Source organism: Monodon monoceros, unplaced genomic scaffold (assembly GCF_005190385.1).
Source record: "Monodon monoceros isolate NGI ecotype Baffin Bay Population unplaced genomic scaffold, NGI_Narwhal_1 Super_Scaffold_21, whole genome shotgun sequence".
Classification (NCBI taxonomy): domain Eukaryota; kingdom Metazoa; phylum Chordata; class Mammalia; order Artiodactyla; family Monodontidae; genus Monodon; species Monodon monoceros.
The window spans coordinates 3,770,749-3,796,688 of NW_021703778.1; the positions used below are offsets into that span (position 1 = coordinate 3,770,749).

General features: G+C 39.4%; 1 protein-coding gene across 2 annotated transcripts in view; it reads right to left on the reverse strand.

The window, feature by feature from the left end:
• EPC1 (enhancer of polycomb homolog 1) overlaps window positions 1-25,940 on the reverse strand; it is a 94,888-nt gene that overhangs the window by 68,173 nt on the left and 775 nt on the right. The gene's annotated exons all lie outside the window — the stretch shown is intronic.

The following is a 25,940-nucleotide window of genomic DNA, read 5'->3' on the forward strand; positions in this document are numbered from 1 at the left end:
GCCGTTGGCTGACAGGCGAGGGTGCAGGGAAGCGACCGCCCCTCGCGCGCCGGCTTTCGGCGCGGCGCGGCGGCCGTGGCGGCGGTGGCGGCGGCAGCGGCCCGGGCACCTGTCACTGCCCGGCGGCCCGGCCCGGCGTTGGGAGAGCGGGCGCCCCCAGCCCGGGCCGGCGCGGCGCTTCGGGTCTTATGCCGAAAATGCAGACGGCATTCGGGGCAGGATGCTACTTTGCCGGAACTTTTACCAGCCATTATCTTTACGTCTAACGAAACTCTGGATTGTATTTGATGGGCTCCGCGTGGATCCTGTGTCAGTTCCCATCATTGCGCTCCGTGTAAACAGGAGGCGTCCTACGTTGCTCCAAAGTAGGGCTTTGGTGGGTTTTTTTTTTCATCCTGCATTTTATCGACCCGCACTCTTTTATTGTCATCGAAGCAAAGGGAATAATTATTATTGGACACCGTAACCTTCAGGGAAAATTTTTTTAAAGCAAGACACTTCAAAATTTGAGAGCCGGATGATTTTTCTACACTGGAAGAAAATGCTGCTTCAACATAGCCATGGGTTGACACTTATCATTTGTCCTCTGAAAAACTTTATACAATTGAATTATATGAAGACCTATAGTGCTCCTGTCAAACCAAAAAAAGAAAACTTAAAAAAAAAAAGAGGAAAAGATGTATTGTTAGAAGAGATTTAGATAGATGTGATGGCTACCATGTGGCTTATATTACACACGAAAATGAGTATCTAGAGAGCTCTTTGCAGTAGAATATTTTAAAAATCCGGAAGACTGTTGCGGTGGGTTTAATAGGTTTGACAGCAAATTTTCAAATACTTGCCAAGATACAAAACTGTCCTGTATCTCCACTTTTCTCCCCGGGGGATACCTAGTAAAAATGATCACTATTCTTAAATACTGAATTGGATGGGAACTGTTATTGGCTTAAGGCACAGAAACAAAGTGCTATCTTTCAGGCTGGCTTCGCTACCACCCTCTGGGGTGGGGAGAAAACGGATTGCAGGTCGCCAAAATTATCCTCAAACTCTAATACTGACAGCTCACCTCCCGTGCAGCAGATGGACATTCATCTACATGTCCTATACTAAGACGATGCATTTATTCATTCAGTGAGCAAACATTTTTTGAGACTTCACGGCCCTCTAAGTATGCTGCTAATTACTCAGCACCCACAGGACTCCCGGAGGAGATTACATGGTGGGAGCAGGACCGGTGGCTGCCACACCTGGGGTAAGTGTGAGGGCAAGAGCTCAGGCTATTTGGAACCAGGCAGAAGTGGCACCCAATCCGTGGGGAGTGAGTGGCTCTAATGAAAGCATTCAGGAAAGTCTTTTTGGAGGAGATGATATCGGGGTAAAAACTGTGTAGGGTAAGTATGGGCCAAGGTTGCAAAAATGAAGAGGAGAAAGGTATCTTGGGCCAGGGGAGCAGCACGTGGGAAAGCCCAGAGCCCTGAGTGGGTGTGTCACATTCTGGGATCCTCACCGCACCGTGGACCATGACACTTAATTAGCCAGGTTGAACAGTTCCGAAAATACTGGCTGGATATTAGTGCGGTGGTCCTCGCCAGCCTACTATATTAGATTTCTGAAAATCCTAGCAGTAGAATTTGGTTGATTGAGGAACCTAAGAACTAAAATAGAGTGAACCACCAAGAAAGTGAATATATATATATATATATATAACTTTCATTAAAATAAGAGCCTATTGATAACATTCTCCACATCCTACACAAGTAATAATGGGCACTATACGACTAAGTTCCTGTTCTCTAGAAATTCTAGACTCACCCTCCATGGCAGGTTCAGAGACATGCTTTCCAATTCAGCTTGCCTTTTGCAGGTGATCTGCCTGCCGAGAGACATTTTCTTCCTGCCACCGGTCCCCATCCAGCTCAATGCCCTGGATTTCTGACTTGTAGGTCTTAGTTGGTTCCCAAAGACCCACAGGCTGGAGTCCCAAGCCTCTTACATTCAGTTCACTTCCCTCCCTCCTATGGGGCAGGAGTGCAGCAATAAAGGCTCTGGTTTAATTTTCCTCAGCATCCTTTATCCAACCCAAAGGTCCCTTGCAAAAATGGCTAATCCTGCACTGCCTTTCACTTTTTCTATTCCCAACTCAAACTTCCCTTTTTTTCTAAGTACCCACAACAAGAATGAGATGACATTCGCCATGTTGCAAAAGATGCATACTAATGTAAAGCTGTATGTACTAGCCTTTCCCCGAAGGGAGGCTTTGGGTTGGGAAGGGACTTGCAGTATTTAAAATAGTTTTGATTCACGCCACAAATCTTTATTGAATAAGTAGGCAACACACAGTACCATCATGGCGGGGATACAAATAAGATCCTGCTAAGGGGTCACCCCGTTAACAAAATGACCATGACCAGGCAGGATGGTGGCCTGCAGTGCTCTGGGAGTTCAGAAAGAAGGCAGTCAGTTCCAGGTGGGTTGATCAGACATTATGGGGAAGATAGCATGTGATTCGGTTCTGAAGGATGGCTAATATTCCAACTGGTAACGGGAGTGAAATGGCAGAGGAAAAGGTCTTCATGGGAGAGGGCAACTCTATGGACAGAAAGCGGGGCGGAGGCTACTGCCAGGTGTGTGTGGAGATGAGAAGGTGGACTTGGCCAGGGTTCAGTAGGAGATGATAACAACACAGGTATAAGATAAAACTGGCAAGAACCTGGGTGGAGGGAGAAGGATTAGAAAGGAAAGAGACATACGTTTTAACGGTAATAATAATCGCTCATAAGATCATCACCTTGCAACGTGATTCATTGCGACTGATCTCACATACAAAACGTCTGCTTTAACAACAACGAGAATATGTCAAATGCTAGAGCGCTGACGCTGCACTTTGCTATAGATGATAAACCTGAAATGCAGCTCTAGATATTAGTTTATGCCCAGTATGTGCCCAAGTCCCATTAAATGCTCTTTGAAATTGTTTCTAGGATTTGCCTCCTTATTTCCTTTCCCACTGTCTTCACCATCACCTCAGCTTTCATCACGTCCCACCTAGAAACAACCTCCAAGTCCAAGTCTCCTTGATTTCGCTCCTTCCTTCAATAAGCCTCGATGAAACTCCTACTTTATAGGCAACGGGGCTAATGCTCTCCTAACGGTGGCTGCTGGGAACCAACGGTGGCTTGTTGAGGCTGTGGATCCCTGGGGATATGAAGATACAGAACAGACTGCCCTTCAGGCATTCACGGTGCAGTGCAGGCCCCCAAATCAGTGAACCTGAAGCCCCACTTCCATCTGTATCCTCCCTTCCCCAACTCACTGATTCATCTTGCTCATTAGATAGAGCCAGTTTTTTTGTTTTTTTTTTTGGCATGGTTGTCGAGGACTTATAATTTTGCCTCACTCTCTCCAACATCATTTCTCCTTACTGCTTAAGACAAAAAAGCTCTTCACTCTGGATTTTACATCTCATCACCAGCTTTAGAAATCGGCCAAGTCTTTCCTGTCTCCAGGTTTTTTCTTTATTCTTTTCTGTCTATTCTCCCTGTCCAGCTTCAGACCATCTACTTCTAGCTACTGAAATGCTACTTCACAGGCATGTTTTGAAGATCAAATGAAACAGTCCATGTCAAGCATTCATACGGTCTCCGGTCCACAGTAAACATTCAATAGATGTAAGCTACTGACAGCAGTTATCCTTCAAAATGCAACTCAGTGATCTTCCTTCATGAAATTTTGACGGCGTCACTTCTCTGGGTTCTAATTTCCTAATCTGAAGAATGAGTAAGTAGTTAGGTGAATTCAAACTAATTTTTAAGGCTTCGCCAATCTTTCTCATCTCTGAACTCCTATTAGAGTGTTCAATCAGCAAGAACGGTAACTACCACTTATCGAACATTTACTATGTGCCAGGCAGCGCAGAAGTACTTTTTTTTTTTTTTTTTTTGTGGTTCGCGGGCCTCCCACTGCTGTGGCCTTTCCCATTGCGGAGCACAGGCTCCAGACGCGCAGGCTCAGCGGCCATGGCTCACGGGCCCAGCCGCTCCGCGGCACGTGGGATCTTCCCGGACCGGGGCACGAACCCGTGTCCCCTGCATCAGCAGGTGGACTCTCAACCACCGCGCCACCAGGGAAGCCCTGAAGGACATTTTAAATGCATCATCTCACTTAATTTTCAATATCTATGAGGTGCCTTCTGTTAAGGGAGGTTGCAAGTTCTGCCTCTCAAAGCTGGTGAGAGGCAACGCTGAGACCAGAATCCCTGGGATCTGACTCCAGAGTGGAGCCCCAGAAACCAGATGATAAAGTGAAGTGAGGCATGAACTGGGAGTGAGCCGAGAGAGAGGCTTGGCAATCAGGGCAGGAGGCAGAGAGAAAGAAAGCGGGACGTGTCGGGCCACCGATTGCATTGTTTCTGAGGGTGGGAGAGACGTGGGCATATTTGTTTGCTGACAGCAAAGAATCATGTAAATGGATTAACTTTAGGACCGACTTCCTCTGAGGTTAAACTCTCAGAGAAGAATTCCAAAGAAGATAAACTCTCATTGATGGGCCAAAAGAGTAAAAAAAATAATAATAATAAATCCTGATACCAGTTTGGGTAGCAGGAGTCCAGATTCTTCCCTCCTTCAGGTATTCAACAAATATTTCCTGGATGGTTACAGACAGCTAGGCAAAGCCGTTTGTGCAGAAGAACAATAATAAACAAGACATGATCCCTGTAGCCTCACAGAGCTAAGAATAAAGTAAGATACCGCGCTTGTATTTACTTGGGAAATGTGCAGTTAATCTCTTCAAGACGTGTGATGCACAATGATCTCAACATTTAAAAAAATGATACAGTGCTCTAATTGAGAGGTTAATTGAGTGGTTAAGAATCCGCCTGCCAATGCAGGGGACACGGGTTCGAGCCCTGGTCCGGGAAGATCCCACATGCCGCGGAGCAACTAAGCCCGTGCACCACAACTACTGAGCCTGCGCTCTAGAGCCCGCGAGCCACAACTACCGAGCCCACGTGCCACAACTACTGAAGCCCATGCGCCAAGAGCCCGTGCTCCCACGCACCGCAACAAAAAATAGCCCCCGCTCGATGCAACTAGAGAAAACCCATGCGCAGCAACGAAGACCCAACACAGCCAAACATAAATAAATAAAATAAATAAATTTTAAAAGAAAGAATAAAAGGCAAATTATTAATCCTAGCAAACTACAGCAGGACAGACTCAAAATTATTTCAATTTAACTGTGTCTCCAATATTCATGACTGAAACCAAACAGGCCTGTCTGAGAATGAGTTAGACTTTAAAAAAATCCACAGAATAGTTCCAGCAGTATTGGGGTTAGAAGAAAAAAAAAAAGAAGATAATGAAATATGATACATCTTATCGTGTAATGTAAAATCCTAAATTTATAGAAAATCTACTCCTAGCACAGCAAGGATTTTGCCAAAATTTAGACCACCATCCTGCTCGGGGTGGGACGCAGGTGGTGATCGGTTAAAATCTGACCATTTTTAGCCCTGGACTTTCTTAATTCCCAGGTCCCCTAAATCATCCGATCTTTTCCTTACCGTCCTGGTGGGCAGCTGACGAGACCTCTGTGGCAGCATTTTAATGAGGACACGACTAGATGCAGTTCGGGAAGTGGTGGGACTCATAAATAGGAAATAATTTGGAACTTGAACAATAACAATTTAGTACTTGAGAGGAATGTCATATATTCCAACAATTAATTTTCCAGAAGAATAAAAGTACATATTAGAAAGTAAGAAAAAGTGAAAAAAAGTAAACCACGTATATTAAAAATATGTATTTGCGGGGCTTCCCTGGTGGCGCAGTGGTTGAGAGTCCACCTGCCGATGCAGGGGACACGGGTTCGTGCCCCGGTCCGGGAAGATCCCACATGCCGCGGAGCGGCTGGGCCCGTGGGCCATGGCCGCTGAGCCTGCGCGTCCAGAGGCTCATAATAAATATAAATATATATATATGTATTTATATAAATAAATATAAAAAATAAATATATATATGTATTTGGTAGTATTTATCTAAACTGGATTTTGTTAAATTACTGTTTTTTTAATATACTTATTTATTTATTTTTGGCTGTGTTGGGTCTTTGTTGCTGCGTGTGGGCTTTCTCTAGTTGCGGCGAGCGGGGGCTACTCTTTGTTGCTGTGCGTGGGCTTCTCATTGCGGTGGCTTCTCGTCACTGAGCACCGGCTCTAGGTGCACGGGCTTCAGTAGTTGTGGTTCATGGGCTCAGTAGTTGTGGCTTGGGGGGCTCTAGAGCACAGGCTCAGTAGTTGTGGCGCACGGGCTTAGTTGCTCCGCGGCATGTGGGATCCTCCCGGACCAGGGCTCGAACCCGTGTCCCCTGCATTGGCAGGTGGATTCTTAACCACTGCGCCGCCAGGGAAGCCCCTTAAATTACTGTTGCCTTATTTAATCCAGTGACTGGCACTTACTGATAGACACTGTAGCCTACGTGTGGGTCCAATGTAAGGCGCAGAAGGACATAAACGAGAGGGAGGAGAGAGGGAAATGTAGGAACCTTTAGGTGCCCTACAGTCTTGAGCATATGAAACATACTACTTGAGTGTTACACAGATCAGTATGGTATAAATGGTACGTGAGGGGTGAAGGGATGAAACTTAGAGGAACAAGAAAAAAAGCTGTTTAATGAAGTCGAAATTTATGTTGAAAGGTTGAAGTCAAAGTTACCAGTGGGTGATGGACAAAAACGTTGACAGGGAGGAAGGCGTTCAAGAGAGAGACTGTGTGAACTGCCTTTACTCCTATGACCCAAGGAAGGAACTTACTTCTATACTCATCTGAAACGTAATATTAGCGAAATAAAACTTTTACTTTCACTACATGTATTCTTCTTTATGACAGTTTGAGTAACGTTGTGCCGATTGCCGAGATAAGCACTCCGGGTCCGGTTCCTCCTCTCTTCCAGAGATGCGAAGGGCAGGTGAATGGTTTCAAACCTGAAGAGTGTGGTTATGGGTGTGAAGAATGATTCATGGAATGAGGAGAAGGGGCTGGGGATGGAACCGTGGGGAACACCAACATCTAGAAGACAGCAGAGGCAGAAGGGCCAGGAGAAGAGCAGAGGAGGCTGGGAGAAGCCAGATGACTATTCAAGGCAGCGATCGATGAGGAGGTCCCTGGAGACGCAGCAATCCCGATTGCCACAGGACAACGTGGGCGGAAAACTGAAGGTGTCACGGGCTGAGTGGTGCCTGAAACGTGTTCATCAGTCATTTCCCAGGCAAGTCAAGCGAGGTCAAGTAACGAAGTGCCTCCTTATGAGACTTTTCTAGGTACTCGCTCACAGGAGTGAGAGCACCCTGAAGGCAAGGAAATCAGCTTAGCCTCAGGACACAGCTAGGGACAGATCATCAGCACCGCGCCACCACGTGACCCGTTAGAAGAGAATATATTGCGTTATTTCTTGAGTCCTCACAAAATCCTGGTGACAGGAGGAAGTGAACCACATCTTCCATCTTTAAAGTTGCAGAAATAGTAAACAAACGACCAACCTGACTTGTTGAAGTGAGTTACTGACAAGAGCATACGCCACACCCAGATCTTAAAATTTCTTCTGAATTAGGTTTCCCAAACACTAGGCTCATTAGCTACAAGCAGCACAAGGACACTGTGGTAACACATATATTTGGATATATATTTTGGTGTTAATAGATTTATTCATTAGCCAGTTAACTTTCTGATGTTTTTATTCCCTCCAGTCTTTCTGGCTTTGTTTCTGTTTTTCACTTTCTTATTTTATAACATTGGAATAATACTGTATATTATTTTGTGGTCCTCACTTCTCAGTGTAAGTTGAGATAGTACCACCTCATTAAATATTCTTCCCAAATGTTAGCTTAGCGTTTTTTTCAAAAGTGTGTTTCATAAAACACTAATCCCAGAAGTTATGTTCTAAGATGAGAGTTTCATAAAGAGTTCCATATAAAACCAATAAGTGAGGGAAATAATGCCTATTATATCTTTCTCTTTAAAACACATACAGGCTCACAATGTATAGGCTTAAAGAAGTCTTGCAGAAATTTATTTACTTAGAACAGTATTTTCCAAAGTTATCTCACCTTGCAACCCCTTACCATGCATATACTATCAATTATTACCTTTAGTTTTATAAAAGCACACCTTGGAAAATTCTAACCTAGGCAATTCAAGGAAATAGAAGTTTTATCTGATCAAGTTATCTAATTACTTAAGAAGTCTCACATGTGAACTTTGAAAAAACATAAAGTTCTTATAAATGTAAAAATGTATTTTTATTAACACTTCTTAAGATTTTTATCCTGGTAAAAACAGTGCAAATAAGACAGGCACTAGAACTGAGCAGGCTGCTATACTTTGGCAATATATTTGGTGTTTAATACTAAATTAACTAAAATGTTTAGCTACATTTCTTTCCAAAAGTGTCTCCACTAAAAAGGGCATGTTGAACTTTGATTCAGAGAGGTTTTTTAATTTAATTTAATTTTTTACTCTTACTTATGCTCTTGGAGCTGCAGTTTCTCCGTCCATAAGATAGGAATCATGATACAATCTATCACCTATGTTGTTACATTGATTCAATGAAATCATTAATGCGAAGAGTTTAGCAGGGACGTGACACAAAAGTCACGATCAACCCCCACGAGCTATTTTTTTTTTGGCGGTACGTGGGCCTCTCACTGTTGTGGCCCCACCTGTTGCAGAGAACAGGCTCCGGACGCGCAGGCTCAGCGGCCATAGCTCACGCGCCCAGCCGCTCCGCGGCATGTGGGATCTTCCCGGACGGGGGCACGAACCCGTGTCCCCTGCATCGGCAGGCAGACTCTCAACCACTGCGCCACCAGGGAAGCCCGAGCTATTTTTTTAAGGATATTTTTTTATTCTATTCCTTTGAATAGGTCATTCTACTTTTCTGAGCTTTATTTTTGTACATACAGTCTAAAACATAACATTCATTGTAAAGGCTTCAAAACTCTTAGCTAAGGAAACAAAACTAAGAAATCCTCGAAACCAGAGACCAAGATACATATATAAACTAATCTATGTAAACTCTTACACTCATCTTTTTGTTTTGTTTCCCTTTCGGAGTTTTGTTTCCTATGTTGAAATCTACAAGGACCTCTGCTGTACCCCCTCCCCCCATTGCCAATTGATTTACTAGTCGGTTGACCAGTGACTGCTTAAACTCCAAATCTGGTCAAGCCACCTCCCCAGGGGGTCAGGGCCTCTCTGCACAGGTTGCTACAGTTTCTCTCAGGGTGAGTGCTGTGTGAAGAAAGAGTCCAATGCTATGTAACGTTTTGCATTCCAAGTAGCAACATAGTGTAGTGAGACACAGCATTATGTACTGGAAGGAACGCTGGCTTCCATGTTGGAAGATCCAGATGCTCATGTAAGGCCTACCATTTACCGGCAGCATGAGCCTATAGAAATGATTTCATTACTGGACCTTGAGCTTCTTGTATGCCTGATCTAAGAGAACACTTTTTCTCCTCCCTCTTAGACCATTATGAAGAACAAATAAGATAGTATTGTGTGTTCATTGCAGCTCTATTTACAATAGCCAGGACATGGAAGCAACCTAAGTGTCCATCAACAGATGAATGGATAAAGAAGATGTGGCACATATATACAATGGAATATTACTCAGCCATAAAAAGAAACGAAATTGAGTTATTTGTAGTGAGGAGGATGGACCTAGAGTCTGTCATACAGAGTGAAGTAAGTCAAAAAGAGTAAGACAAATACCGTATGCTAACACATATAAATGGAATCTAAGAAAAAAAAAAGGTCATGAAGAACCTAGGGGCAAGACGGTAATAAAGACACAGACCTACTAGAGAATGGACTTGAGGACATGGGGAGGGGGAAGGGTAAGTTGTGACAAAGTGAGAGAGTGGCATGGACATATATATACACTACCAAATGTAAAACCGAGAGCTAGTGGGAAGCAGCCGCATACCACAGGGAGATCAGCTCAGTGCTTTGTGACCACCTAGAGGGGTGGGATAGGGAGGGTGGGAGGGAGGGAGACGCAAGAGGGAAGAGACATGGGGATATATGTATATGTATAGCTGATTCACTTTGTTATAAAGCAGAAACTAACACACCATTGTAAAGCAATTATACTCCAATAAAGATGTTAAAAAAAAAAAGAGATAGTATTGTGAAAAATCTTTGACAATTGCAAAGTGCCATATAATAAGGAAGAATACGTTATTTAATTTCCATTTCACCATAGTTGGTTAGGAAGGGCATAGGTATATTTGCCCCCAAATAACACATTGAAACAGAACATCTGTCAGCTGTTCAAATCGTGCAGTTGATCACAGAAGATTTTATCGCTAGTCTAGGGCCCTTTAGACATTTTCTTAAATAGGAAATCTTCAAGACAACACCAAAATTCACCCACTTTATTTATTTTTCAATAGTCTTTCTTTCACCACTTTTAATTATCTTGCCATGTTTTTTCAGTTATTCTAGAGAGAGTGTCTAGCGCAAGATAAAAATTTAGGAAATCTATGATAAGTTTGAATTATTTTGAGATAAAAAATGTACCTGTATTATATTTTTTATGGTTATAAATTTTTATAGTTTTCTCAAATTTTTCCTTATCTAAACCCACATTTAGAGCAGAAAATAAAAATGTTTTCTTGACTTTGTTCACTAATTTACCTTTAAAGCAGCATTCAAGGTTTCTGGCAGATGACGATACGGAGGAGATTTAAGAACAATTGTTAAAAGAGTGTAATATAGTGGTTAAAAGTGCTGGCTCTAGAGTCAGACACGATTTGGGTTTGAATCTCAACTCTGCTCTTTTCTAGCTCTGTGAACCTGTATAAAATTCTTAACTTCTACACTACACTGAGAAAACGCATACTTCCAAGTATTTGGAATAGATAAATAAGCCACATAAACAAATTTACTGAGTTCTTACTTTGGCCTGTGTGCTTCATTTGCATGATCTCATTTAATCCTTACAAAATCTTACAATGGCTTCAGTTCCTGTCATGATAGTAAGATTTCAATAAGTGTTGGATATTATTTCACAAAAAAACCTGAGTATTTTTCTTATAGACTAAGAAATAGTTTCCAGTGGAGGGTGGAAAATTGGTTGCTCAGGTAGGGTGACCCAGGTCCAAATTACCTTCGTTTTAACATAAACGCTACACTGGGTTTACACTAGTTGTTTAGTCCTCCTTTCTCTTGAACAAAAACATTCAAAACCCAAACCTTAAAAAAAAGAAATGCTATCTAAATAAAAAAGTGTTCCCTCTTGAATAATTTTCCAAACCCCATCCTTTCTCATTCCCTTCACAAAAATACCAGTGCCTGTGTGCACATGCATGCACACACACACTTTTTCACATCAGGCTTGTAGGGGACACTATTGCGTGTTTCTCCAGCATCTCGTTACCCTCCTTACATGTGTTTTTTTTTTTTTTTTTTTTTGCGGTACGCAGGCCTCTCACTGTTGTGGCCTCTCCTGTTGTGGAGCACAGGCTCCGGACGCGCAGGCTCAGCGGCCATGGCTCACGGGCCCAGCCGCTCCGCGGCATGTGGGATCTCCCCCAACCGGGGCACGAACCCGCGTCCCCTGCATTGTCAGGCGGACTCTCAACCACTGCGCCACCAGGGAAGCCCCTACCCTCCTTCCACCTTACGAGAATTCTCTTTGCCTTTATTTTCTTGGGTTGTTCCATAACCTGTGCCTTTTTTGAATAACTAAACTTTCATGCTCTCCTTGAAAAACAATGATTCTTCAGCATTAATTTTTAACAATATTCTATATAATGGTCTTTCTTAATTCCCCATGGGAATAAAAAAAAAAATTTTAAGTATACAGGAAATAGTCTAATTTTATAATAATATTGTCTCCATTATGTGAGTTTTTAGGACTAGTTTTTAAAAGCAAAGAGCTTTTTAAGCCACGTTACATTTTTATAATTGAGTCATCAATGAATTAAAAAATAATTCACACTAGGCTATCTCATCTGTATTAAATATTTATTAGCATTTTACTTTAAAAGATGTAGGTTCCAATCCTGGCTTTTCCACCAACTAGCTGTGTGATCTTGATCTTAATTTCCCTGGACCTCAGTATCTTCGACTTTGAAAAAAAGGCCTAAGACTTACTGATCCCTTCCAATGCTTCCAACTCAAATTTTATGATTATCTCCCCATTGCTGTAGTTGGTCAAAAAAAAATGGGGATACATGAAATTTTCTAAATGTAAAATGCTAGGAAAAGAAAATTAAATTTGAGATATGTGATTTCCATGGAAACTATGCCTTCAGCATTTCCTGACTCTATGTTTACATAGTATAGAAGGCCCTTATGAAGGTTATGAGAGCAAATAAAGTCCTAGAAGATATGCCTTAGGGAGAGTAATTTCAATGAGTGAGTCAAGATGTTATACTGTGTTAGTTGGTAATTAGTAACACTTGATGATTAAACAAAACGTTCTTAAAGAATGCTTAGTAGACGTAGTCTTGCCATAAGTGTGGTCAAATGTGATCTGAGAAATCCATGTAGCTTACAAATATATCATTAAAACTGGAAAATAAATATTCAGAATTAATATGGAAAGAAAGACAGAAACTTCAAAACAAAAGCTGAAGCAGAAATGGTCAAAATAATTAAGTCTGGTAATAAAACGTCTGCAGTTAGTCTGATATTATCACTGGAAAAGTGCAGGGAATTTCTATGTAATAAAGAAAGTAATTAACACAATATTATTGTTCAAGCACTGAGAAAAAAATACCAAACAGCAACAATAACAACAATAATAGTAACAATTTAACCAATAACAATTTGAAAAGTATGATGGAAGTATGAAGAGTACGTTTAAATCTTACATCAAAAAACTAGGTTATGTTTTATATACTTTAATAAGTTTTCCTAACATTGTTTCATTTATGGCGCTCCTTCTCTGTGCAAGCATTGTATTATGAACCATGGGAGATACAAAGAAAAAGATGGCATTGTCCTTAATGAACTTAATTTGTGTAAAAACAAACAGGGTATGTCCTGTGTGAATATTCTGGAATACCCTGGTTTGAAAGGAACATTTAAAATAATTTTATATCTTTATGTTTTCAGATTTACAAATCATTGAAATAAAATATACTGGAAATGTTTCATAAATTTACTTTACAAAGTGGTTTATTTTCATCTCTTTTCATGATATTTAAGAATTAATGTTCAGGTTAACTATCTTAAACCGACAGTTTATTCATCATTTCAGATTTTCCATAATGAAGTTGGAAATCAATATTCAACCATCAGGGAATAGTCAGCCATCAATTCATGTGGCTATTCATCATGAAAAACTCTACAAGCAACAAATGCTGGAGAGGGTGTGGAGAAGAGGGAAGCCTCTTATGCTGTTGGTGGGAATGTAAATTGATACAGCCACTATGGAGAACAGTATGGAGGCTCCTTTAAAAACTACAAATAGAACTACCATATGACCCAGCAATCCCACTCCTGGGCATATACCCAGACAAAACTCTAATTCAAAAAGATACATGCACCCCTATGTTCATAGCAGCACTATTTACAATAGCCAAGACATGGAAACAACCTAAATGTCCATGGACAGATGAATGGATAAAGAAGATGTGGTACCTATATACAATGGAATACTACTCAGCCATTAAAAAGAACAAAATAATGCCATTTGCAGCAACATGGATGCAACTAGAGATTATCATACTAAGTGAAGTAAATCAGAAAGAGAAAGACAAATACCATATGATATCACTTATATGTGGAATCTGAAATATGACACCAATGAACCTATCTTCGAAACAAACAGACTCACAGACAGAGAGAACAGACTTGTGATTGCCGAAGGAGAGCGGGTCGGGAGAGGGATGGAGTGAGGTTGGGGTGAGCAGATGTAAGCTATTATATACAGAATGGATAAACAACAACACATACTATATAGCACGGAGAACTATATCCAATATCCTATGATAAACCATAATGGAAAGAATATTCTTAAAAGAATTTATATATATATATATCTGAATCATTGCTGTACAGCAGAAATTAACACAACCTTGTAAAGTAAGTAATTTATGTATCTATTAAAGTGACAATGGTGTTATGGCAGTACATGGAAAGAAGCACCTACAGCAAAGGCGAAACGAGGGAGCAAAGAGCAGTACATGAGGAACCCACACAGGGATCACGACCTCCTAAACATCTATGATAGACAATGAGAGAATCACGAAGGAACAGAGAGAAGAAAGTTCCTCCCCAAGTGTGTGAAGCAGTGTGATACCACCTTCCTCACACACTTGAGAGAGAGAGAGAGAGAGAGAGAGAGTTTCTCTGTTGGGTGTAATGTAGCATTTGCAATGGTAAATTCCAGAGCTAAAAAGAAACTACCTGGAAATTTCCAATTTTCCACTCTTAACATCACTAACCATCCAAACTTTTAAAAAGTTTAGTAAGAGGTGAATTACGCCAGAAAAATCTTATGAAATTTAGTGTAGCTAATCTTGAATTTTAGATCTAAAGAATAAACAGTTTTAAAATAAAATTTCAAAATCATAAAAAACCGAAATTTGAAATTCCATATATTTGGTATGTCAAATAGAATGTGTACTTAAAATTTCTATTCATTGTTTAACTCAAGTTTTATTTTCAAGATTTCCCCCACTGTTTCACTAGTTCCTTTAACATAGTGTGGCTGAACAAGTGTGCTTCCAAAAAAGCGCAAAATCTTAAAGAGTCAAATAAAGATGTGTTTCCAATTGAAATATATACTTCTAAATTTTATACGAAATTTGAGTTCCCATACATTTGAAAGGAAATAATACATAGACAACCGTCTATTTTTATGGTCTCAAATGAAGAGTAATGTCATTCTGCCATTAGCTAGCCTGTTATTTTTCTTCTTTTCTCTTTACATTTCTATTCATTTAGGGAAAAAGAATACTCAGTTATTATCAATACAAGTAGCCTTATAGATACAAACTCATAATTGCCAAGAAATAGTAAACAAAAGCAAATAAATCCCTTATGCATTCTTTCAGTTCTTCAGTGCTGCCCCCTGCTGCCCCCTGCTGCCCAGTGTTCACACTTAACTGAAAATTGTCCCAAACTTTCAACCTATTTTACTTCTCTTTACTCTTCCCACCAAAACTTATCTGGCCGGAGATCCAGACCCCTGGAGTTTTCCTCTACCAGCCTAATGCATAAACAGGTTTATATATCAAAGAAGTAGTTCCTCCCTATTTAACCCATCACCATTTTCTGGCCAGTTACAAGCACTTGAACTGATGTTTGATGGGCAATGACCAACATCCAGGTTCCCAAGTCCTCCCTGTGCTGTTTCCCAGCTACCATCATGGGTCTATCTCCCCCCAGTCTCTAGCCCCCAGGCATTACAGCTTACTGTCTACCCACACTGGACTTCTAGTTGGTATTCCCAAGTGCCACAGTGTTTTCTCTCCTCCTTGCCTATGCTCACACTGCTTTCTTTACTCGCATGTCTTCTCTCAATTTCTACATGTTGAAAGCCTATCCACCTTCCAAGGTTCTGGTCAAAAGTACCTGCTCCACGAGGTTTACCCCAATTCCCAAATCTTTCTCTTCTGTTCTCCCTTTAATCCTTTAAGGCCCTCACAATATAGTTGTTGTTTTAATGTAGTAGAAGCTCAATAAGGATTTATTTAATGAGTGAAGAGCAGTTAGCAAAGGAATCTTAATTCTTGGAGAGGCTAGCTGATTCACTGACTTTTTGTAGAGGACCTGGGGGAGGACAAAGGGAGCCTCTCTAATATTGCAACAACCTTACACCTGAATAGAGTGGTCTTTTTAATTCCCATCACACCAAGTAAGACTGATTTTGATCCCTAAAATCAGGAGTGACTGTGAAAAAATGAACTTAAAGCGCACACTGAGTGCTTATGTCATGTCAGGCACTATTCTAGGTGCTTTAGATGCATGAACCCCACTGTAATCTCACAGCAGCCAGGTGAGTAAGTAATATCACTTTGATTCATAGAAGAGAAAACTGGGGTTCTGCACAGTTGAGTAACTGGCCAAAGGTTACACACGTTGTAAAGGGCAGACCGAGGAACTCAGATTGGTCAAAGCTGTGTACTTAAAGTGTTCTCATAATGTCTTCAACAGACATGTGTATGGAGAGACTTCCAGTCAGCTATCTGGAAGTTAAAAAAAACCTTGTCAATAGAATCGCCTTGGAAATTGTGACCACATAGTCAGACCAAAGCCATGAGAGAGACTCAGTGTCAGTGAAATCTGTTAACATCTGCAAGAGTTGATTGCCCTACAAGACAGAATGTGAAAGAATGCAGGAGCCTGCAAGAATTATTGATTTCTTGAATATTCTATATTTGTTTAGACTAAAGTGAGCCTAATGATGCTATATGTACATTGTTATTTATTTTGTTTCTTGGTATTTTTATTATATGACTTGCTCTGAGCTGTATGCTACGGCATTTTGTTTTCTTGATTAAGAAAAGTAACATCAAGGGGGCTTCCCTGGTGGCGCAGTGGTTGAGAATCCGCCTGCCGATGCAGGGGACACGGGTTCGTGCCCTGGTCCGGGAAGATCCCACATGCCGCGGAGCAGCTGGGCCCGTAAGCCATGGCCGCTGAGCCTGCGTGTCTGGAGCCTGTGCTCCGCAACGGGAGAGACCACAACAGTGAGAGGCCCACGTACCGCAAAAAAAAAAAAAAAAAAAGAAAAGTAACATCAACTAGTATAGAGTTTTTTGGGTTTTGGTGTTTTCCCCCCATAATAGGATAACCGGAGGTTTTTTTGGCCTTTTTCTTTTTCATTTACATCTTCCACTTTTTAATACTACTTTATGAAGATAACCTGGGATGGGAGGGACTTCTATTTGAGTTCTTTGAGTGCTTGTAGCTTGTAGCAGTGATTAAGAGCAGGGGTTCCAAGGCAGACTGCCTGCATTGCAACCTTGGCTCGCCTGTTCCCTAATTCTGTGGCTCTTGAGACAGTACTTCTCTAAGCCTCCATTTTCTTCTTCTCTGGAAATTGGGGGGATGGTAGTATTCACAGGGCTTTGAGGGTTACACAGCATAATTCACTTTAAGCCCTTAGCACAGTGCCTGAAACACAGTAAAGCTCAATAAATGGTAGCTATTATTTCTATTATTGTGATGATTGTTATTTTTCACAGGAATGGGTATAAGTAGCCAGCTCTTAAGTTTTCTCATAATTGTAATTGAATAGTTATAAGTAACGTCTGCCTTTTCTACTGAGCTACGTCTATTATCAAATTCCATTTTTGGCAGATGGGAAGTAAAACAAGATTGTCCCCATAGGGAGTGTTCTTATGTGGTGGGGGAAATTGAAATCCTTAAATCTGAAACATGTTTATTTGTATCTACAGAAGATAAAATTATTAAGAGAACTAAAAAAAAAAAAACAAAACAAAGAATGTAGAAGCCTGCCAAGTTCAAAGGTCTCTAAGGGACAGTTATATATTCTAAAAGATTAAGAAATGCGAAATCCAAATATTTGTCAGTTGATGGAGCCACTTGTACGGGGACCAACGATTCTGACATGACTTGAAAAAAAAGGTAAAGATATGACTCAATATCTCAGGGAAGTAGACTTTGAGAATAGTTTTTTGGTTTTTTTGATACAGTGAACATAAATAAGGCTCATTGTGTCACATCAGTGTCTCAGACAAGGATCTAATTGTGTTCTAATAAAAATCTCTGCTCATCAAGAAACTTCAATTAGCTGAGAAGGCAGACAAAAAATAAACTTGAGAAGGCCATACCACAAATTGTTTGGTAGGGTAACTCTTTTCTTAGTAGGTAAGAATCTTTTAACTCCAGAAAGATTTAGGATAAGTACAGAAATGTTTTTTTAGTCTATGTAATTTTTCTGTTTCAGAACATTTGACCTAATGGAGTAAGAGGTTAGCTTATTACACATTTAAGTAGAACTCCTACTAAGTTATATGAAGTATAAACATTAAAGAGAACTTAAGAATCAACATATTTAGAAGTTCAATTTATGAGCTAGGTAAGACTTTCTTAACTTAAAAATGTCCGCTAAAGCACCAAAGTAGGCAATCAGATGTAGTAAATGTATAAATGTATATAAAAAGTTGGGAGGTGTTTATATAAGTGAGACCAAAAGTCCTTCAATTTACAAGACTATCTATAGTCTTTCAATATACAAGACTCACTCTTGAGAGCATCAAGTAACTTGTAACTGAAGACTAGCAGTTGATCCATTTTTCTTCCAACTAAAGTTGTTCATTAGGCAATCAGAATATGTTGACAGAACTGGCTGGACTGTCCAATTATTCTTTCAGTTTGAACCTTCCTCACTTCCTAGAAGAGGGATTGTAGCTTTTGAAAGATTGAGATGAGAAGTAGCAACACTATCTACTGACCACCCCAATTTTTGGTTTAGTGGCTCTCTTCCATAGTGTCGCTCAGCAATTCTCAACCTGGCTATGTATTATCGATAGAATCACGTGGACAGCTTTTGCAAAATACTTACGCCCAGATTCCACCCAGATCAGCTAGAACCTCTGAGGATGGGGTGCAGGCATTTTATTTTTGAGTTTCTGGTTGATTCTAAGTGCAAACAGAGTTGAGAACCACTGGTCTACATTGTGAGCCTACCGTGGTCTGAAGTTCCAAGAGAACTTTCCACAACTATGGACGTTGCTGCAGACTGAATGTTTATGTCCTCCCCCACCCTCCAATTCATATATTGAAATCCTAGCCCCCGATGTGATGGCATTTGGAGGTGGGGCCTTTGGGAGGTGATTAGGTCACGAGGGTGGAGCCTTCATGAATGGGATCGGTGTCCTTGTAAAAGAGACCCCAGAGAGCTCCTTCTCCCCTTCTGCCGTGCGAGGACACATCTATGAACCAGGAAGTGGACCCTCACCGGACACAGAATCTGCTGGCATCTTGGTCTTGGACTTCCTAGCTTCCAGAACTGTGAGAAATAAATTTCGGTCATTTATAAGCCACCCAGTTTATGATATTCTGTCACGGCAACTTGAACGACTAAGACAGAAACATTCCACAAATCTGTTGTCCAATAACCACCAGCCAGGTGTAGCTACTGAATGTTTAATTTTAATTACTTCAAATTTAAATTTACATAATGCCACGTGTGGCTAGTGGCCACGGTCCTGGACAGCACAGTTCTGGCAGTCCTGGCCATTTTAAATGATGTGTGTCTGTTATTACACAGGTGCTAAGTGACGCTTTTTGATACTGGACAAAACCAGTACAAAGCTGCCTCCTCGGGGTACTTCATCCCAGCTTCTTGACAAGGCCTCCAGTGGATACAAGGATAACTCAACGCTTACACAGGCTTCTGGAAATGTTAAGGACATTGAATTGGCTGACTGTTTTTTACTCATTTATGTGGGAGGTTTGTTTCTTGGACTTTATACTTTAATGAAAAATGAGCAAAAGCCTTCAGAACTAAATTATTTCTTTTTTTTAAATTTATTTATTTATTTATTTTTGGCTGTGTTGTGGTGCGCGGGCTTCTCATTGCGGTGGCTTCTCTCCTTGCGGAGCACGGGTTCTAGGCATGTGGGCTTCAGTAGTTAGAGCACGCAGGCTCAGTAGTTGTGGCGCACGGGCTCCGCAAGTTGCTCCGCAGCATGTGGGATCTTCCTGGACCAGGGACTGAACCCATGTCCCCTGCATTAGCAGGTGGATTCTTAAACACTGGGCCACCAGGGAAGTCCCTAACTTGTTTCTTATGTCTCTAAGCAGTGAAGCAATTAAACTCTTGGAAAGGCCCTCTTGGCTCCTTGGCACGTGAGAGTGTTTTTCAGCTGGAGGTTGTGACCTCTGTCTTGGGAGGATGGAGGGTTTCCAGTGCATTGGGGCAGCGGCCTGAGTTTCAGAGCTAAATATAGGTCATTGGCATGACGGCCTCTCTTTCTCAGTCTCATCGAAACTGTGTCCTTTTAATGAAAGTGGGGCTTTAGTGGCTGGTGGGATAAAATCTTGAGAAAAACAATCAAAATGCCACAGATACACAAGTCTTTTTCAGATGTAACTTGCTACCGAGTACAACTAAGTTATTTTTACTTGGTTTTAAAAATAATTGGTAAATTATGGACTAATTTTTTTTGAAGTTAAAAACACACACATATATGAATTGATGGAAAAATAAGTCTCAAATGTGTTGTTCATGCGAGGATAAGAGGAATCCTCCTTCAAGTCATCGCTCAGCTCTCAAGCAGGCTATCCTGACCACCTATTCATCCTGCATATGTATTTATTCATATATTCGCCATTTATGAAATGACATCCTTTACAGTTTGGCATATTTCAAGCCAGAATATTTACCATGGCAGGTACCATCTGATCCTCTAGAGCAGTGTCTCGACGGGTGGTCTCTGGACTGAAAGCATAGGCAGCACCTGGGGGCTGGCAACTTCTCAGGCCCCACCCCAGACCCACTGATCCAGGAACCCCAGGTGTGGGCCCAGACACCTGTGTTTTAGGTGATTCCGGTGCACACTCAAGTTTGAGATCCACTGATCCAGAGTACACTGAATCCCCCAAAAATATCCCAGAGGGGAAAACTTCCATACATCCCAAAGATGGAAACATTTTGTACATAAAATTGACCTTGTAAGTTGTGAAATAGGAGCCAGTATTCTCTTTCAACCTAGTGTTACGAATCATGAATTTACCCACTTCAACAAAGCCTCACTGACTCTCTACTCTCTGATCTTTTTTTCCCTATAGAAATGCAACTTCTAAAAGAATTTCATGAGATGTTCCTGAAGAGATGAGATGCAGTACATGTGCCTTCTGCAAATTCAATACAAAAATTCAGATATGTACAACTGATAAATTAGGTAAGCACTACTCATCTTAAGAAAAGATTATTAGATTTATAAAATTAGTCACTAGAGGATTCATTTAAACAGGGGTATCATACAGTGCATTTAAAATATGCCAATTTACAGAACATAAATTCACAAATATCCAGTGTGACAGTATAGAAGAATAGGTAGTTATACAGGCTATGATTTCAGACTTTCCAGGTTCAGACTCCACCTTTTTCACTTACTGTGTAACCTGGGCCAAACCTCTCTAAGCCTCAGTTTCCTCATTTGTAAAATGGGTGTAATAATTATCCTACCCCCAAAGTTTGTGTGAGGATTTAAGGAGATATTTAATAAAGGTAGCATTTAACCTAGAGGCTGGGACATAGTAAGCTCTAATTAAATGTTTATTTTTTTCTAAATTAGCTGCATCCATGAGCAGTCTGCTCTCTATGAAAACAGACATTCATGTTTTATCGTTGAAGAATGTTTTTACAAAGCCATTAAAGTTTATACAAAGCAAATGGGAGCTAGCCACATTGAGCACTGGCTACTCAGCAGGTGTTCACCTTTCCAAAAGATCCTCCCTAGCTAAACCGATTAAGGTAACTTCAATCTCCCGGTCAGTGAAGGGTTTAGGTATGAGCATTTCCTACAAACCTGGCCAAAGAACTGTAAGAAGCAGTGTGCTGCGGGCCTCTGGGAAAGAATTTCTTCCCTTCTAAAAAGATACATAAGAGAAACTCTCCTCCCTCTGGAAATTGTAATATCAGGATATGATGCTTGGAGCTGCAGCAGCCATCTTGTGACTATGAGGAAAGACACTGCTGACATTACGGCAATGTAAAAGAATAGAACCTACCAAGGAACTTGATAACATTGTTGAGCTATTGAACCAAACCTAGAACTGGCTTGCCTCCTGATTATTAATTTAGTTGAAATAATAAATCTCCTCATTTTTTCACACCATTATCAGTAGGATCCTACATTAGTACAAAAGCAAACTATATGATATAATACATTTAGTATCTTAATTGGCTGTATGACAAACTAATTTGGTGACTTTATTCTGGAGGTGATCTTAAACCACACGTAGAGATTTAATGAAGAGTTCCTTCCCTTCCAATTCATCTGTATATAACAGCAGTCTTACTTTCCTGCTCCATATCTGATATACTTAACTAATTACCCATTAGCTAAATGTCTAATTATATTACCTTCATAAATTAAAATACAAAAGGTTATTATAAAAATTTCTGTTACATAAATATCATTAAAATTTTCAGGTTTCAAAATAAAAATAAATATCTTAATTCTGATGTAATCCTTCAACACTTTAATTGTATTTCCCTGCTTCATCTCACAATTTTTATTGACACTGACATTTATTTCATGACAAGGAGAGCAAAATGTACAAAATGAGGCTTCACCACGTTAAAAAAAAGTTTTCATTAAATGGACCTCACAAGGACACATCCAAAATTCCTACAACGAGAGTGATCCCCATCTCCTTTCTTCTCAAGTGAATAAGTTAATATTTTATTTCTCACTTTGCAATAGGAATTTGCATTAGCTAACCAGCTATTTATATAGCATCTGTTTGGTCTATATCTAAAATCTGAGGGCTATCTTCCCCTCACTGTGTCCCAAATAATGGTCCTTTAGTAGAAGGACAGAAGGACACTTGTTAAATCCTATATAAATAGATTAAAAAATTTTTTTAAAGTTTTTACCCCAGAAACCTTATTTTGCCTTTATTCTCAGATGGGAACCTCCCACATCCAAGACCTTAGATTTAAGTATCTTTAAAATGTTGAACCACATTGGACTGTAAACTCCCTGAGAGCAGGGATCCTTGCCTCTTTGTCTTAATATTGTATCTCAGCCCTTTAGCATCATAGCACATAATAGGAGGAAAAACTAGAACAAGCAAACCCCCAAAAGAAAAAAATGCTGAATAAATCAAGTATAAAGGATACTCCTTTCATCTTTTTCTTCAAGAAATCATTATCTTTGCTTTACTTTCCCTTCAGAGTCTCCATTTGAGAATCTTTTGGGAAAGATAAAAAAACAAAGTCATAACACAAACACCCATTTGGTCTCTTATTTTCTTTCCCCGTCTCTTCCTTTGCAAAACATGTAATGATATGTCCAAGAAATAGCACAGGTAAGTACGCACAAAAAGAGGGTGGAATTAGAAATATATACAGTTTCAGGTCTCCATTGAACTTGGTTTTCAGAGGGCAAAATTTTTAGCTATCTTTCCTTCTTTTAAAAAAGTTTATTCCAAGGTGTATTAGATTGGTTCTGGCTAATATTGATATTTTCAGCATTTTATGATGTCATCTTGCTATCACTGCAAATGTTTCTTCCCTTTGTTACTTCATCTTTCCTAATAGGTTTGCTAACCTGAAAATTTCCCCAATCTTTAGCAATACTAATGCATACAAATTAATAAATTAGGAAATTATGTTGGTTCATTAAATGAAGTCTTAATAAAATTTTCAGTTTATTTCCATTATTGACCAAGCTCATAATTTCAAGTTCATATTTCTGAGGTTTATTGTTTGGAATTTGATTTACAGATTTTCCGTGTCTTTGGCATTATTTATTTCTTCTTTCTGCAAACTGTTTTTTGGCCATTTCACTACTCATTGACCCCTCCCCCTCCCTCAGAGGGATGGGCAGGGTGAAAAAAATGATAACGATATTTTAACATAGTCAATTTTGCTACTTGCTACTATCTCTGATAAAAAGGTGTGCAAGAAAAAAATAAGTGTGTAATTGTTGACTGAAATGACATTTCAAGATTAAAAAAATAATTCTTTATTGTTCATGATCTAGCAACTGTTACTATGAAAAACTGAGTTAGTTCCCTGTACACCAAATTTAATAAATAAAGATTTTTTTCTGATAAAACATAGTTTATTATAATCATTCTAATCATAATCTCACCAAACTCAAACTAAATGCCTACAAAATGTTGTCAATAAAAAAAAAAAAAAATTAACGTCCAAAGAATCAAGAGCTAAAATGAAGCCCAAGGTGGATTTAAAAATGGAGAATAATATAAAACAATGAGTTGTTTTTGCCTCATAGGTTTAAACCTCCTTATTTAGTGATGCAAGAGTCACAGATAGAAGAATATCTTTAACATAAATATCTATGGGTGATTTTAAAAAGTGAAGATGTAACTATAATGGTTACTCATAATCAATGATGTAATAGTCAATGATATAGGAGAACAAAGAACATTGCATACATAGCTACATATGGACTTCACAGCATCAGTCTGTTTTTAAAAGAGGGGCTACATTATATAAACATTTTTAGTTTTCACAAATTAAAATGAAAAACGTCACCAGATGAATAACAGAATATTTTAGCAATAAACATATTGGGCAGTATATTTTATTCAGTAGATTAACTTCGGGGAACTAAACTCCAGCACAATCAGGGGGTTAGATAATATATTTACACCTGCAGTATTTCATTCTATAAATAATCTATAATGTCAAAACCAGTCTTGATGGCGGCATTTAAATTTTATGAAGAGATAAAATGTTACAGTGAACATTTTCAAATTTTTATAGCAGAGTATAAACAAAATATAGGCATAATATATAATTTTTTTTGAAGTTCAAGGAAAGGGTCCTACACAGATAAGTAAATTATAGGGACACAAAAATTGGAAATACTATTCCTAGTCATTTTCACACATTCTTTTACTTCAAAATTTTAATGATTAGTGAAATGAGTATTTACATATTTCAAAGTGAATAACAACACTTAATAATAACTCCAGAAATTTTTACTCAAGAAATCATCTCTACAATCATGAAAAGGTGGTTTAGGATACTATTTCAGTTTTTTTGTTTGTTTTATTTGGCAAAATGATGTGTTTTTAGGTACAATGACTGATTTCTCCCACTTTCTTTTTCAATTAAGGACATACTTACTATCTTCATAAACAACTAAAATGTTCACAGAGACCAGTAAAAACTATGTCATATCATAATATACATTTTTGTTCTTGGGAGGCTTTGGGCCTAAATCCCATATTCTCTAATCAGATAACTCCCAATAAGAACAAAGATGGAAAAGATTTACCCTGCATTTAAATATACAAATACCAATATTTTTAAAGTTAAAAGCAGTTGTATCCACATTCTTAAAAAAATTATCCTATTCCAAAATATTTGCTCTTTTTAAAGCAAGGATGTACATAAATCCAACTGAAGTATCACTTCAAAATAAAACAAACAACAATGTAGGCATTCTTATATGTCAAACTCCTAGAAAATTCCCAGGAGAAACTTAGAATAGTTATTAAAGAAATTCCTAGGTTCAAAATGAAATTCAACTTTTACAACGTTCAGTGAGCTAAAACGCAAAACGTTTTGTTCAATTGAAGACATTAGCAATGGATGATATTGTAATAGAAGGAAAATGCAAAATGTTACTGAGGAAAGAGAGGGTAAGCTGACAGCTTACTATTGAAAATTTTCTGATCTAGAGATAATCAGATCAGAAAAAACACAACTGCAAACTGCATGCTCGGCCCTGCTGCTCCCCGGACGGGCTGTGACGACGTGTCTGTTCTCACCCTTCACAGTTCACAGAAAACATTAAACTAATACAACTGAATAATTTCCTCTGACCAAATTGAACTTTCTTTTAGGAAATAAAGGGAGAGGATAATAGATCAAATCTTGCCCCACCTCTTTTTTTTTTCCTCCTTTTTTCTTTTAGTGAAACTGACGTAAATTGTTGAGAGCTATACAGCGCCACCAGCACAGATCCATGCAAAACAAAAAAGATCGCCCACCGTGTGCAAAAAGAGAAAAAAAAAATTAGAAAAATGCCCAAAATTACAAAATGTCTCCCAAATATACATTTTTGGAGAAAAAACAAGATAGATCTGCAAAGATTATCTAATGAGGAGCCTCAGAGAATTACTATCATGGAACACAAGTTTAGATCTGATCAGCAAATAAAAGATCCACTATTTAGTAACAGCCATAACTTAATATAAACCCGGTTATGTCAATCTCCACCTTCATTATACCAAGGGCAG